Genomic DNA, 14683 nt, shown 5'->3' with positions numbered 1-14683 from the left:
AAAATGTAAATGTAAAGTTTGTGTACTCTTTTTTTGTAATAGTGTATACATCTATCGGTGGATAGATACAGTATATATTTATAATATATACACACACAATATATATATTTAGCAAAATGCCTGCAGAGGAAACTTAGAATAAGAAAGGCAGTGCTGGTATTCAAATTCCACAGGGACAAAGTGAAGGAAAAAAAACCTTGTAAAAATCTAGTATCCTTTCCATTAGGTTTAAAAAAACACTTCTGAGGAAAATATAATTTTTTTAATTGAAAAGAAAATTGATTTCTCTAGTTAGAAATGTCGATTCTCCCCTAAATCATTCTGGTTAAGAATGATTAAGAAAAAGATCCTTGTTACTGCTTGTATTTTCTTAATAAGCCTCCCAAATCTCTCATGTGTATCACTCTCTTGTTTTCGTAATTGTAAGTAGGGAGTAATTGTGCAAAGAAAATTAAAATAGCAAGTAGGAGTAACAAATATTGTACCATTAGAGCAAAAGACATCATCTATTAGAAAAGGGGAGATGTCATCTTCCATGTTAAAGAAGTTAGCAGCTGCCTTCTGAGTTACTGATCAGCATTATAAACCTTGCCTTACCATCACAGTAGGAGGTTTTAGCACAAAATTTAGGGAAGAGAAACCCTGCAAGCCCACGACTTTTGGTTTTCAGAGGGGTCCAAAAAAGCCACCAGGCCACGGGAGTCAGACATCTGGTGTCCTGGCTGTCGCTGGCGCTTCCTGTGTGGCCAAGGCTCCGTGTGGATCCCTTGCCCTCCCCACCGGCAGGGCACAGCACCCCTTGGAGCTCTCCAGCCGAACACAGAAAAGACCTGGTGTGGTGGGTTTGAAGGAGTCTCTGGGTTTTTTTCTCCCACAATCACTTTAATGTCCTCCTGACCAAAGCCCAGACTTGAATGGGTGAATCTTCCCCTTAAGCTTGTTAGGAGGAAACTTCAGGTGGCTTCAAGAACAAATCTGGGGTAGGTGAGCAAATCCACAAACTTTGATGCTGCCTGATTACCAGAACCTTCACAACTGGACAGGAACCCTCCTGGAGCTGGGTCCTTGTGGGACTTACCCAATCTCAGCCATTCTACCTGGAAATTCCTCCTTTGGGGCCTTTGGGAAATTTTAGTGCCTGCATTAGTCCTGGCTCGAGAAGCAAAACCAGCAACCCACTATTTATATATGTCAGTGCTCGATAACATCCGATACAAGTTTGGGTCTTGAACTTGACTGTTCTCCACTCTGCCTCCAGCCTCAGTTGCAAATTCACCCCTGCTGTTCGAGAGGGTTCAGTGCTGGAAGAGCAGCATTTGGCTTTCTGCAAGTCCCAGCAGCGATTTGGCTTTAAACAAATCTGATCATGAAAACATTAACACTGCACTCTGGTTCTGAAACCTCCATGAGCGGGATGCTGTTAATTCGTGTGCCATGGAGTCAAGCAGAGGTCGGCGTGGATGGGCCATTAATAACTGAAGCAAAAATGAGTTTCAGTACCAAAATGTCAAACAACATAAAAGCCAGTCAGCTGCATTACAGCGTGGTCTCCATCCACACAGCCCTCCTCAGATAACATCCAAACCTGCGCCTGCTTAAAAGCAATGTGGTTAATTAGAAGCATTCCTGTAGAGGAAGCTTTAGGGAGGCTTAACGGTGTGTGAGATGGAAATGGTAGGATTTAGCTTGTAATCGAGGTGGGAGAGTGGCAGATGCAATACTGGATCATGGATAGATGGGAAATTATTATGCGAACACAGAATGCTTGCCCCAAAACAGCAAAACCTGGAGAGTATTATTGGACTCTGTTGTGAAGGCACATCACCCTTCCTATGCAATTGAACTTGATGGTACTTTAGTATAAAGGTGACCTAGACTGTAATCACTGCCTTTAGACACTGTGAATTTTTTGGGGGTACTCTGTATTTTTATATATTGTACAATGTAAAGAATAATTCAGAAATAAAACAGACCAACCTGGCAAGCCTGTGAGTTATTTTGCCTCCATGGTTGATGGGCAGCAGGGCTGGGGCTCCTGAGCAGCGCTCGCAGGATAGGTCAGAGGGACACAGAGGGGCTTCCTCCTGGCAGCAGTAGCCAACGTAGGAATCACGTAGCTGCTTCTGCAGGGGTGGGGAATTGCATCCTTTCTCCCAGTCTGCACTCTGTCTGTGTCTGGAGGCCGAAGTTTGGGTTGGTTATATTTATCATGAGGTGCGACTCTGTGATTGCAGGATTGTGTTACGGAGTGTAACGCCAAAGCCCGTTGCTGCAATTCAACGCCCCTCCCACACAACCCTGAGTGTTGGGGTACAGCCCCACATCAAACATGGGGGATGTTTGAAAAAATTGTATTTCTGAGTAAGGTGCCCACTGAGGGAAAAATCAAACCTGTCTGAAACTCGGCGTGCCAAATCCATGTCCAGTCTCCCCCGGTCTCCGCACGTGACACCGCGCCTCCAAGGACACCGCTGCTCGCTGTGCCAAGGTGAGCGGCAGCGAGCAGAAGTACCCTCGGCTTCTGCAGAGCCTTTCAGGTGTACGTGCTCCGTTGTAACGAAATCCTACCGCTGCTCTTTCTCAAGCCCTACATACTGATGTAAAAAGTTATAAAAAGCTGAGGGACACGTTTTGATTGAAGGATGATCGTAGCCTCGTACTGAAGAACGTGATAGCTCTTGTTGCATTTATTAATCAAAGTAAAGACCATGAAAAGTGACAGAGTCAGGAACATTTTAGTTTATGTTCCGATACAGCTCAAGACTTATATTGAAGTTTCATACAGAAAATTACACCATAATGTCGTAAAAAATAGATTGGATTACTAATAACCTGAAACATGCTACACCTGCATACATAATACTTTAATCCTAGTAAATCATAAGCTATCCTTTGGGTGTTTTCATATTCTCAAGTGTGCATACAGGGATTTCTTTTCAATGCAGACCATTAAAAAGTAATTGAGAGGCAGAAGATCGGTAAAAACAAACTTACTGTGAATAAGATGGATTTTTTTTCTCAGTTAGTTGCACGATAACACAGGGAGACCATTTCCGAATGGTTTTGTTTTGCATCAAGACACCTCTGCGCACAGTTAGAGCAAAGTATCACGTTAGAACCTATTTCCAATTTCCTTCAAATCCATCTGCGGCAACTTTTTTTTTTTTCCTAGTCACTAATTTGATTAATTAACATAACAGTTTCACTTGTAGTCCCAGTGCATTTTGTTCTCTCACCTTCCCTACACATCCCAGCTGTACTCTTTTCCCTCTTTAATTCTTAACCATGTGGAGTGAACAGCAAAGCTTTCTTACCTTGCAGAGTCCCCATCGGCTGTTTATTACAGCCAAAGCCTCAGGGTTGTGCTGCCGGCAGCACAGGCAGCTGCTGAGCCCCGCATTTGGGGGGTGGTTGGGGAATCCCCACAGCAGCACAGGGGACAAACACAGGTCCCTGGGGCCACAGTGCGGAGCTCTGCTGTGGGGCCCATAGTGACCGCGACCGCCGCAGCACCGTGGGCCCCCTCTAACTTGCCTTTGGCAGTGCTTGGAGCGGGATTGAGTATAAAAAACGGAGGAAAAGGGAAGAACAGAAGGTTCCCTGTGATTCATGTTTACATGTTGTTTCCCCTCAGCTCCCTGCAATAAATGGTTTAGGGATGCCCTGAGCCAGATGTTGCAGCGACAAACCTGCCCCAACCCTGTTCCTCCATACAAAGCCCTTTTGCAGGTGTTTTCTTGTCCATCAAGGGCTTGAAGCTTCCATGGCTGGTGGGGAACTTGCTGGGCAAGGGCAGAGCAAACACTCGGTTTTATGGAGGCAAAGAGGGGCAGGGAATTGCAGCCCATCTCAGTTAACATCAGCGCTCCTGAAAATGCTGGAACAGCGACTCGAATGAGCTGTAGCCACTGCAGAGCAGCTGAGCTGCTGCCTATTGGCACCAGGGTGTTACCACGAGCAAGCCATAGAATCGTAGGACCGTAGAACAGTTTCAGCTGGAAGAGACCTTTAAGATCATCAAGTCCAGCCTTTGTCCCAGCCCTATTAGCATCACTCAACCATGTCCCTCAGCACAACATATACCCGTCTCTTAAACACCTCCAGGGATGGTGACTCAGACCAAGTTAATTTCCTCTTCTGAACAGGCACCACGTCCTGCAGATAGCATAGAAATGAGAAATAGCCCACAGTCTGATTTTTCGCAAAGCTGCCGGGAGCGGTGGCCGGGCAGAGCATCATGCAGACACTCTCCTCGAGAAGCGGTCAGGCTGCAGCAATGAACAAATCCCCCAAACCCCAAATGAGTCTCCTACTGCCGTGACAGCACTCCCACCAGAGTACCCAGTCCCCCATCATGACACGATCACAAGCCCCGGCTCTGACTCCTGCATTTGTATGCAGGCATTTTGCTCAGCTGTAAAAGCAGATGTGGCTGCCCTGCTGTGGCTGGGCACTGTGATGGTCCCCAAGCTCAGGGACAGTCCCCAAGTCAGTTTAAATCAGCTCAGTGGAGCCACCGCGGCGCAGAACTTGGCACAGGGCAAGCCCCTCCTCGATGTGCACAAGAGTCAACACTCTCCTCAAACCCATCGCTTCCCAGGGCCTCTCGTGTGGTTTTTTTTCCCCTCGAGTGAACAGCTGAGAGACCACACGCTCTCAAAACACACAGCTCAATTACCAAAAGCTTTGGAGATTCATTAAAAATGCTGGTTTTCTAACAGCTGAAATGCATTTTGACGTGGCTTGTTTTGTTAATTCATAAAAAGCCACTCCTGGAGTTGTCACTGCTCTTTCTGTTTAAAAAAGCTGAGGTTCATATTAATCAAGAAGGTGGCAGAGTTCAGCACTGCCCAAGCCTGCTGCTTCCAGCAGAAAAACCCCAACATTCCTGACATCATCACAAATGGAGAGAATCAGGCTATGACAGCAAAACATCAGCCCATTTCCCAGGACACCCTCCCCACACACACAGCCTGTCTTTTGTCAGATTTCAACTCTTTAATCTGCTTACAGTTTCCCCAGACTAAACCTTTTTCCCCTGGAAAATGGACCGAACAGGCTGAGGTAATTTTGTTTGTCGAGATCAACAGGTGAAGCTGGCTCACGAGGGGCTGATGACAGCTCAGTAGACTCTTGCCTTTTCCTCCTTTGCCCTGGTGTGCTCGTCGGGCAGGTTTATATCACCCTTTTTTTGTTGTGACTGACCTGCATTGGCCACCTCATGGCACCAACTCAAGCACATGTAAGGTTAGCTTGCACTCATTTTAAAGCTATAAAGACTGGAAGGAAACATTCAGTGCTGCACACCAGCCACATCCACCCATCGAGTCCGCAGTGTGTATCTGCAGAACATGGAAGGTACAAGTCATCAATTCCTTGCACGAGCTGAAGTCCATCTGGTGCCCAGCAATCACTTAAAGCTCCTTCTGGCTGCGGAGCAGAAGTGTCTCCTGTGCCGCACCACTGTCATGCTTCAAAATAAGTTTTCTGAAGATTTTCAAGGTCAAACTTCAAATTTTATGAACCAGCAATTAGCTGGGAGGAAAAAGTAGTCCTGGTTATCCATCACTCTGGAGACAATGCAGTGTCTTCCAGACCTGGGGTTAGCATCGACCACGGCAAACAGCAACAGGCTGTTGAGGTTCGACCCATCTAACCTTGCTGTATTCTTTCATTTTTAAACCTCCCATAGTCATTTCCTTGCTGTCGTGGAAATAATGGAGCCAGCAATGGATTGCTCCCCTCTCAAGCGCAGGGTAATGAACAGCCATCAGAAACATTTGATATTTCCATGATGTGAAGCATCAATGGCCACAGAGAAAACTGTACCCATTTCTGCAGTACTTAATTTACTGTCACGAGCAAGCGATCTGTACGAGAGAGCAGGCATAACGCTGATACACTATTATTACTCTGGCAGGAGCCACGTTATTGTTTTCTCTTTTCACATTTCTTAGCAACAACATTTTTTTGTTCATAGGTTTCTTCATAGGAGCTCGGCTGAAATTATTTTTATGTTGTACCCAGTTTACATGCTGACTTACATCAGCCTGTCCACGAGCGAGAGCCTTGCTTTCTGCCTGAAAGCCCCCTGGCAATTACTGCTGTCTTCTGCTGATCCATCACTCCTTTGGCTCTGGAAGAGATGAACCTCACTGCTTGGCAGAGGCCGCCCATCCTGGGGAGCAGCTCGGTCCCTGGCAGTCCCCACCACGCCGGGTGCTGCCACAGCCAAGGGCCAAGGAGAGTCTGGAGCTAATAGGTCTGGAGTTGTGCTCCAAGCATCACATCTGCGTGCCGGTGCAGAGACACACAGTCCCACCGCTGCCAAGATAAAATCATCTGTAAGTGCCACATGAGTGTACAAGGTAGGACAAGCCGCAATGCATTAGCATAGGCTAAGACCTGTTCTGCAAAACTCTCTGAAAAAGGTCCTTTCTGCGCTTCCGTGGCAGCTGAAGTCACTGCTGCATGAGGTTGTGCTGGTTTAGGTCACACTGCTGCTACTCCTCGGCTATGAACTCTTCAGAGCCACCCTTTCCTTTGCCCACCAGAGAAACTCTTTCAGCACTAAAACTCAACCACAAAGCTACATCCATAATCCTGACCCTCAAGCTCTGCCGTCAGTGGCAGGTTTACGAGAACCCCAGGGAGCATTTGAGGTTCAGAACATGGTGGGCCAGTTCGTTTTGGCTGCCGGCATCTCCTCTGCCTGCGCTCCCGCCAGCCCCACTCACCAGGGTCCCAGCAGGCAGCGTGTCCCTGTGTGCTGCCCCTGGGCGGGTTTGCATCCCCTTCCCACTGCCTTCTAGTGCCCAAACCGTGTACTTACCCCCAGGGAAGGGGTCCAGCCCATCCTGGTGCCCCCAGCAGAGCCCCTCCAGCTCCAGGACCCACTTGCAGGTATGGAGCAAAGCAGAAATCTGTCAAAAACACCCTCGCCATGGCCATGGCACCTGCTGAGATCCTGGGGCAACCTGCAGCTGCCCCACTGCCATGGGGCCCTTCTCCCCTGCTTGTTTGGCTCCCAAGGAGTTAACGGTGGTTTTTGCAGCCCTTGTCCAAGGATGACTTCAGTGGGTGACTGGCCCGCACCGGCAGAGGAGAGCGTGCTGCTCCTGGCAGCTTGCATGAGGAGTCCTGGCATGGTGCACGCTCTGGGGCTTCGTCTCGGCCTGCTCAAGCCCAATTATTAAAAAAAAAATTAAAATCTCTGTTGCAAGTTTGTGTTCCTGTGGCCGTGGGTGCAGAGTGCCGTCAGTGGTGTGTGTCAGCTGAAGGCTGATGCCTTGGGTCCAGATGAAACTCCCCGGCTGCAGCCCAAAATGTTCTCCCGGCCCAAATGTTCTCCCGGTGCAGGTAAAGCACTTGTGACCCCCGGTAGGAGAGTAAAGGCAAACCCACAGGCATTTGGGTGCTGCTGCTGCCCCTCCCCACCACCAGCATGCCCACCTCTGGGCACAACAGTCGGTGTTGTGCCCCCAGCCCAGCTGCTCCCGCAAGGCCCGTCGGCACATGTGCAGCTCCAATGGGGTCGCAGAGGGAGCCACCAGCAAGCACCCGGCAAGGACGTGCAGATCGGGAAAGAGAATAAATATCATTTATATGGCAGGGAAACTGTAGATTTCAACAACAGTAAAGATAAAATAGAAACTGAGTAAAAAAAACCCAAACAACCGAATACCTCTGAGAAAAAGTGAGCATAGGAGGTTCACTGAGACAAAAAAATGACATCAGGGGTCTGAGATGGACCCTCAGCTCTTATCCCCCAAAAGACGGAGATTTCCGTAACACCACAAAGATAAATACAACCAGGAACTGTATCATTAGAGGAGCCTTTAGCTCCCATATATAGCCTGGAAAGAGACTGTTGCTAAGAATAGTGGGGCCCAGATACTCCACGATACCAGAGCTGACAAATTTCTTCCCAGCACTAGTAGGATGCGAGGCTATTTTAAACTTGCCCTGGTAAGTAGTCAGGGTGTTATTGAAGAGCTGGTCCTAGAAAATAAACATGGAACAAGAGATCCTGGGTTGAGCCCATTTCAATTAAGTGCAGAATAAACAGAAGGAAGGTTATTACAGAGGGTCTGCTTTCCAAAACCTTAATGATGGGAACCAGCAAAATCAACCAGCTTGCGGTCATGAGCCTGAGTATGAAATCAATTTAGGGACAATGTGGTGGGGCAGCAAGTCCTCTGCTCGCTGGGGGCCCCTCTGCCCCAGCCCACCGCCTGCATCCCTCCACCCTCAGGGACCTTTGGTCCAAGAGTGGTGCCCGCCCTAAAAACCCACTGAAAGCGATGGAAATCTTTCTGTTGGCTGAGTTGAGCTCTCGATGAGGCAACATTCATTTCGACTAAGCAATCCCCATTTTGTAGCAGCATCTATGGTGTTTTTCAGTGGTATTACAGCATAAATAAATTATTCCCCTGCATTTTTTCAGAATTAATGAGCAGTGATGGCAGCACAATTGAGTAACCTCTTTAATGTGCAACAAGCAGTACGTAAAGTAACACGCACGTCATGGTCAGATTCCAGTTTAAAAAAGAAATGACACAGTGAATGTGTTACGTTGACAAGTATATAGTGGTTTCTACATTATTTTCTTAAAAATAAAAATACGCCACATTGGAATATCGCATACAAAAAGTAGAATTTGCCCTAAAATAAAATTTTATCAAATCATTAAAAAAATTACAAAAGTAAAATGCATACAAACTCCAGTAAAATTGAACAGTCTTACAGGTCAAGGATAGTTTACAAAGATGCTCTCCAACATGCAAACCCCTCCTCCTTCTCCGTATGTTCACACAGTTCAAAAAACCCCCACTGTTACGTGCGTCACATAATTAAAAGCTGGTTTTTTCCACCTTATCAAGTACTCGTTTCTAAAATGCACAGTGGAAGACATTAAAATTGGTAGGGGAAAGAAGAGATTTTAATCTAGCAAATATCACAGGCCAAGAAAACAAATCTATCTGGAAAACACATCCCTGTCCTGGGGGGCAGCAGTGGCCAGTGGCCAGCTGCCTGCGGGGACGCCCTGCGGCTCGGCCGGGGGACAGAGGCAGCAGAAAGGTCGGGGCAGGCAGGAGAGGGGCAGGCAGGGGCGGGGGTGAGGGAGCCAACTCTGTTTTCACACCGTGGCTTTGACTGCACACCCAGGGCAACCAGAGAGAGGCAGATGCAGCCCAGGGGCCCACCCCCCCCCCCGACTGCCCCTGGCACACCGGCTCTCTGAGCATCCCTGCCCTAAACAGAACCATCGCCCACTGGTTTGCTACTGTGACCTGTCCTGAGAGAGGGGGTTTCCATCCAGACAGTACCTACGGTCTCTACCCTACAGACTGCACTGGCCAGGCAGAGAAAACCAGGGTCTGCGCTCCCCATGGAAGTCTCAAGGCCATTAAACAAGGAATTTCCCTGCCCTGCTTCAGCCCCCATCCCTCACCAGATACCAAAGCACTTCCCAGCCCCACCGTGTCCGTGCTTGAGGAGGCACATGGGATGTCCCCATCCCCTTTGATGGGTGGGGAGAGCGAGGCACCCCGAGCCCCTGGGCAGCTGTGACCGAGCAAAAGCACAGTGCTCAGGCTCTTGCCACCTGTCCCAGCATCACAGAGATGTGCACATCCCCTCCACAAAGGACAACACGGGCTTGGGGGTCTTCTTTTTGGCTTTTACAAACAGATGGACTAAGTCTGAAGTGGTCTGAGCCTAAAGGTAAAAGCTTCCCATAAAGAAAAAAAAAAAGGTTTTGCTCATGGTGTTTTCTTCATGCAGTGACACAAAGTGAGTGCAATGAGTGGGTCCACCAGCACAGAAAGCACATGGGGGAAGCCCATGGGGAAAGAGAGAGACCACAGAAGGAAAAGCTGTTATTGCAGAGAACAAGTCCCACCTGGCTCCTTTGCTGCACCTCAGAACACCAGCAACTCTGCACCGCGTGCCACAGCCGGGGCTGTTCCTGCAGTGCAAACCACAAAATCCGGCTGCAGAAGAAATCCCCCCTACGCAGATTTCGCAGACACCCAGCAGTGTCACACCTCTGGGCATCCCGGCTGCAGCGGTTTCCTTCTCCCTGTGGCCCTGGCGTGAAGCCGGGGGCTGAGCCGGGGCCTGCGGGAGCGCGTCCACACTCCAGGCGGGCACGAACTGCTCCAAACACGTTGCGATCCCAAGGAAAAAGCAGGAGCCAGCACATCTGTGCAAATATTTGCTTTTGCTTGTCAAAACTTTGGACAGAGTTACATTTCTTCCTCTATTTATTAGTTTCATCTGCCTCGAAACACAAACTGCAAAAATTATAAGCAGATTGACACCATCCTCTGACTTTACTGCAGCTGCTGCCTGCTCCACGACAATCCTCCCCTGCCAGCTGAAGCGACAGCCCCGGGGGGACGCGGGGCAGATACTCCTGTGCCACCTACAGCCCACCTCGCAGCAGCAATGGCTGCAGGGAAACGCTCGAAGCCCGTGTTGACACTTGTGGCCTGTGGCCCGTGAGGCAGTGAGCCTGGAGGCTGTCCCTCTGTCGGAAGGGAGGCAGCAGCCACAAGGCAGCTTTTCCTCACTACACGTGCTCACATCGTCTCGCCGGCCCTGGTGCTGGGACACATGGAAAATGGTTCCCAACCCTGGAGCTATCACAATGACGCTGAGAATGGTCGCACCAACATCAAACACTGATCCATACCAAATATTCACGTGTGCCATCATACCAGCGTAGCAGTTGTCTTGCCAAGTTATTACAATAAGTCATATTTAGCCCCAAAGGAAAACCCAAAACTAAAGAAACACAAAAATGCCTTTGTCATAGATACTTAATATTTGCAAGTGACCCAATAGAAGATAAACAATTAAAACCCTGCTGCCAGAGTGTTACAGAATAGTTAGATCCATTGTGCCACTCATATTTCAGTCAGTTCCCACAATAGCACTCCCCTTTCTACTAACAGCCAATATATGCATATTGATTAATTCAACATGTTTATACCGCAATATAAGGCTACGCACTCACTTGCTAAGTTTACTCTAGAATAAGCCAGGCATTAACATCCCTGTCACAAGTTCAAATTGTATACAGATTTGATCAATTCAATGCAGTATTTCAGCGTTGAAATGCCCTCTGGAACCCCGCCTCCCCTTACCTGATCCATCAGCCTGGCACTCCCCCGAGTTACAGCTCAGTCTTCCAACTCACTCCAAGATTAAAGACATCCCACTCCCACTCATTTCAGCTCTGTCAGATGGTTGGGAATAACTTGGTGATGCTGTGAACCGGAATACCTGACATGCATGGTGCCTGTCAGCTTGGCCTCTCGAGGTCGGGGGAGCTAAAATTACAAGTTTCAGGCAACTTACAGTCTGCTCATAAGAGACAATGCGCTCACACACATGCAAAACCCTTTGGCTCTGTGTTTTCTTGCATAATATTCTAAGAAACACTGGTTTTATGTATATTAAGTACCCAGTCAGCCAACCTATCCTTCTAAGATTGGCTTGGGAGCACAGAAGCTCTTCCCCATACCTCTGTCTCGGGGGAGCAGATGCCCACACGGGAAGGCAAAGGAATCAAAAGGAAATTAATGGGTAACAGCAGTGACAAGAGACAGTAAACAGTTCCATAAGTGGAGCCTACATCTACTAACCTCAAGCTTCCTCCTTAGCAGCAGGAGAGCTAGCACAGCTCCGCAGCTCACGAGCAGAAAAGCAGCAGTGCTAGAAGCTGAACTGAGAGCCGTCACCGAGCCAAAGAGAAACCTGAGGAGCAGCCCACGCTTAAAACAAAGAACTACTAAGAGAGAGAGAGAGGTCACTACAGAGCATCCTTCCTTTCAGTATGAAACGCGGCACAATTACTTGCACGTCAGGGGGCTCTGAACTGCTGGGGGGAAAAAAAGTTCTTTCAGGCCATGAACTTACGGGCCGCGAAGAGAAGCAAATATTGTGACTTCCCAGGGAAACCTTCCTCTGCTGGGAAGGCACAGGCCAAGCAGCAGCTAACGGCGGCTACTCTGCTGCAGGGCAAGGTAATGCCTCATTTAGATGAAAAACCCCGTCGTGACTGACTCAAAAGTTAGAGAGACTCAGAACTTCCATTAATTAATAAAAGAATTAGTAACTGTTAGGAGCCTATTCTGCACTACTGCTAATTTTATCAGCAATGCTTAATGCTCTCCCTGTGGACGCAAATTCTAACTTCCAATGAAGCGCGGGTATCCTGACAGCTCGACTCTCTGTAAAATCAAAATAAGGTTAGACCTAATGATGACCCTAAACCAAAAAACCATTCCCGTGGGTTGGGTTGGGTTACAGACCTGAAATGGACTGCTCCTCCACAGATGGATGCTGCTGGGCAAAGACAGGGATAAAATATTTCTCAGAGGTCTCAGCAAGCACATTTGCAATCCCCACCTCCATCCTCAGCCAAACTTGCTCATCTAACAAAATCCTAAAACCCGACTGAGTGTGTGTAATGCAGCCCTGTCCTGCCCAACTTCAAATAATTTGGGATCAATCCTTTGGTTTTCACTCAGGCAGATTTCCATCAGACCTGCTGGGAACTCTGGTTGAGACCCAACTGCAAACCCAGCGCAGGTCCCCGGCAGAGCTGCACTCCAGGTAAGGGCGCTGCTCTGGTGCAGAGACATCGGGGGATGTAATTAACACTACGCACTTCAAGACAGACACAGTGAATGGGGTTTGCATGGCAAGATTTTGGTAGAGGGGTCCTACAGAGGTGGCTTCTATAAGAAGCTGCTAGAAGTTTCCCCCGTGTCTGATTAAGTCAATGCCAGACGGCTCCAAGACAGAAGTGCTGCTGGCAAAGGCTGAGCCCACCAGCGACGGTGGTTAACACCTCTGGGATATCTAAGAAGGGGGAAAAGAAATCTGGGAAACTGCAGCTGGAGAGAGGAGTGAGAACACGTGAGAGAAACAACTCTGCAGACACCAAGGAGAGTGAAAAAGAAGGGGGAGGAGGTACTCCAGGCACCAGAGTAGGAACTCCCCTGCAGCTGGTGGTGAAGACCATTGTGAGGCAGGCTGTGCCCCTGCAGCCCATGGAGGTCCACACGGCCATCTGCAGCCCATAGAGGACCCCACACTGGAGTAGGCGGATGCACCTGGGGAAGGCTGTGACCCCATGGGAAAGCCCACACTGGAGCAGGCTCCTGGCAGGACCTGTGGGCCCATGGAGAGAGGAGCCCACACTGGAGCAGATCTGCTGGCAGGACTTGTGACCCCACAGGGGGCCCACGCTGGAGCAGTCTGTTCCTGAAGGACAGTACCCCATGGAAGCGACCCATCCTGGAGCAGTTTGTGAAGATCTGTAGCCTGTTGGAAGGACTCGCTTTGGAGAAGTTCATGGAGAACCGTCTCCTGTGGGGTGAACACCATGCTGGAGCAGGGGAAGAGTGTGAGGAGTCCTCCCTCTGAGGAGGAAGAAACAACATAACTAGTGTGGATGAACTGACCACAACCCCCATTCCCCATCCCCCTGCACTGCTTGGGGAAGGAGGGAAAGATATCAGGAGTAAAGTTAAGCCCGGGAAGTGGGCAGGAGTGGGGAAAAGGTGTTTTTCTCATTATCTTACTCCAATAAAAAAATAAACTAATTTCCCCACGTCGAGTCTGTTTTGCCCATGACAGTATTTGCTGAGTGATCTCCCTGTGCTTATCCCAATTCATGAGCCTTTCGCTGTATTTTCTCCCTGCTGTCCAGCTGAGGAGAGGAGTGACAGACCAGCTTTGGTGGGCACTGGGCACGCAGCCACGGTCAGCCCACAACACATAGAAATGTCTACCAAACGATCAGAGTTCCAGAGAGCAGTGAGCAATTCACACTGACTCAGAAAAACCATCAACGGGGTTTAAAACAAGATGTTTACTCTTCTCCCCTGACTGTACGGAGGAGAGTCTGCATCTGGCAGCACTGACAAAACATTTTGAATTGTTTGATGCTTTCTGTAACAGAGGCAGAATAGGTTAAAGTCTCAACACTGCCTGAAGTGCAGTATTAAAATCTTAAAATAGTCAGGACAGTGAAAAGATTAGAAAACTCTGTCACTCGGGACAGTGCCGGAGCTGTGCAATTTTCTTCTTAATATAGTTACAGTAAATTGCAGAAGCAGAGCTCTGAAGAGCCATCCAAGCTTGCAGTTCTGCCATGACAATGCAACTCCAATCAGACTTTTGGCAAGCGATACTTGGTTTCAGAAGACAATAGGTAGCAGCAGCTACTGGATACTGAAACTATTCCAGGCACTAAAACATAGTAAAAAGAAGTTGGATAGTTAATGCTATTCATCTGAAAAATGGTGAGAGGACGATGCCAGAGGATCCGAGTGTGCTGGTTAGATTGATTTAGTTACCCCAGTGTAAGTAAGCTCCATTTCTACGAAGAGCCTGCTTCAAGACAGAAAAGATCATTTAGTAGCTGATATAGGCAATGAGCTGAGTCAATTTTCTGTTACTATAATAAATACAACCATTGCTCTGAAAACATAAAACCAGGGAACAGCTTGTTTTATTTTACTGCACAGATACACTCCTGAGTTAAAGGTAGTAGCGGCACATTCTCTCTGCAAAAGGAGAGCAGACAGAACGAGGTGGCAGAGATGAGCCTCTCGCAGGAGTGAAGGGCCTTCGACTCAGACTCCCACGGATGCGGAACCCT

Source organism: Apaloderma vittatum, unplaced genomic scaffold (assembly GCF_000703405.1).
Source record: "Apaloderma vittatum isolate BGI_N311 unplaced genomic scaffold, ASM70340v1 scaffold19723, whole genome shotgun sequence".
Classification (NCBI taxonomy): domain Eukaryota; kingdom Metazoa; phylum Chordata; class Aves; order Trogoniformes; family Trogonidae; genus Apaloderma; species Apaloderma vittatum.
The sequence above is the reverse complement of the archived record's forward strand: the minus strand, read 5'-3'. Positions refer to the sequence as shown.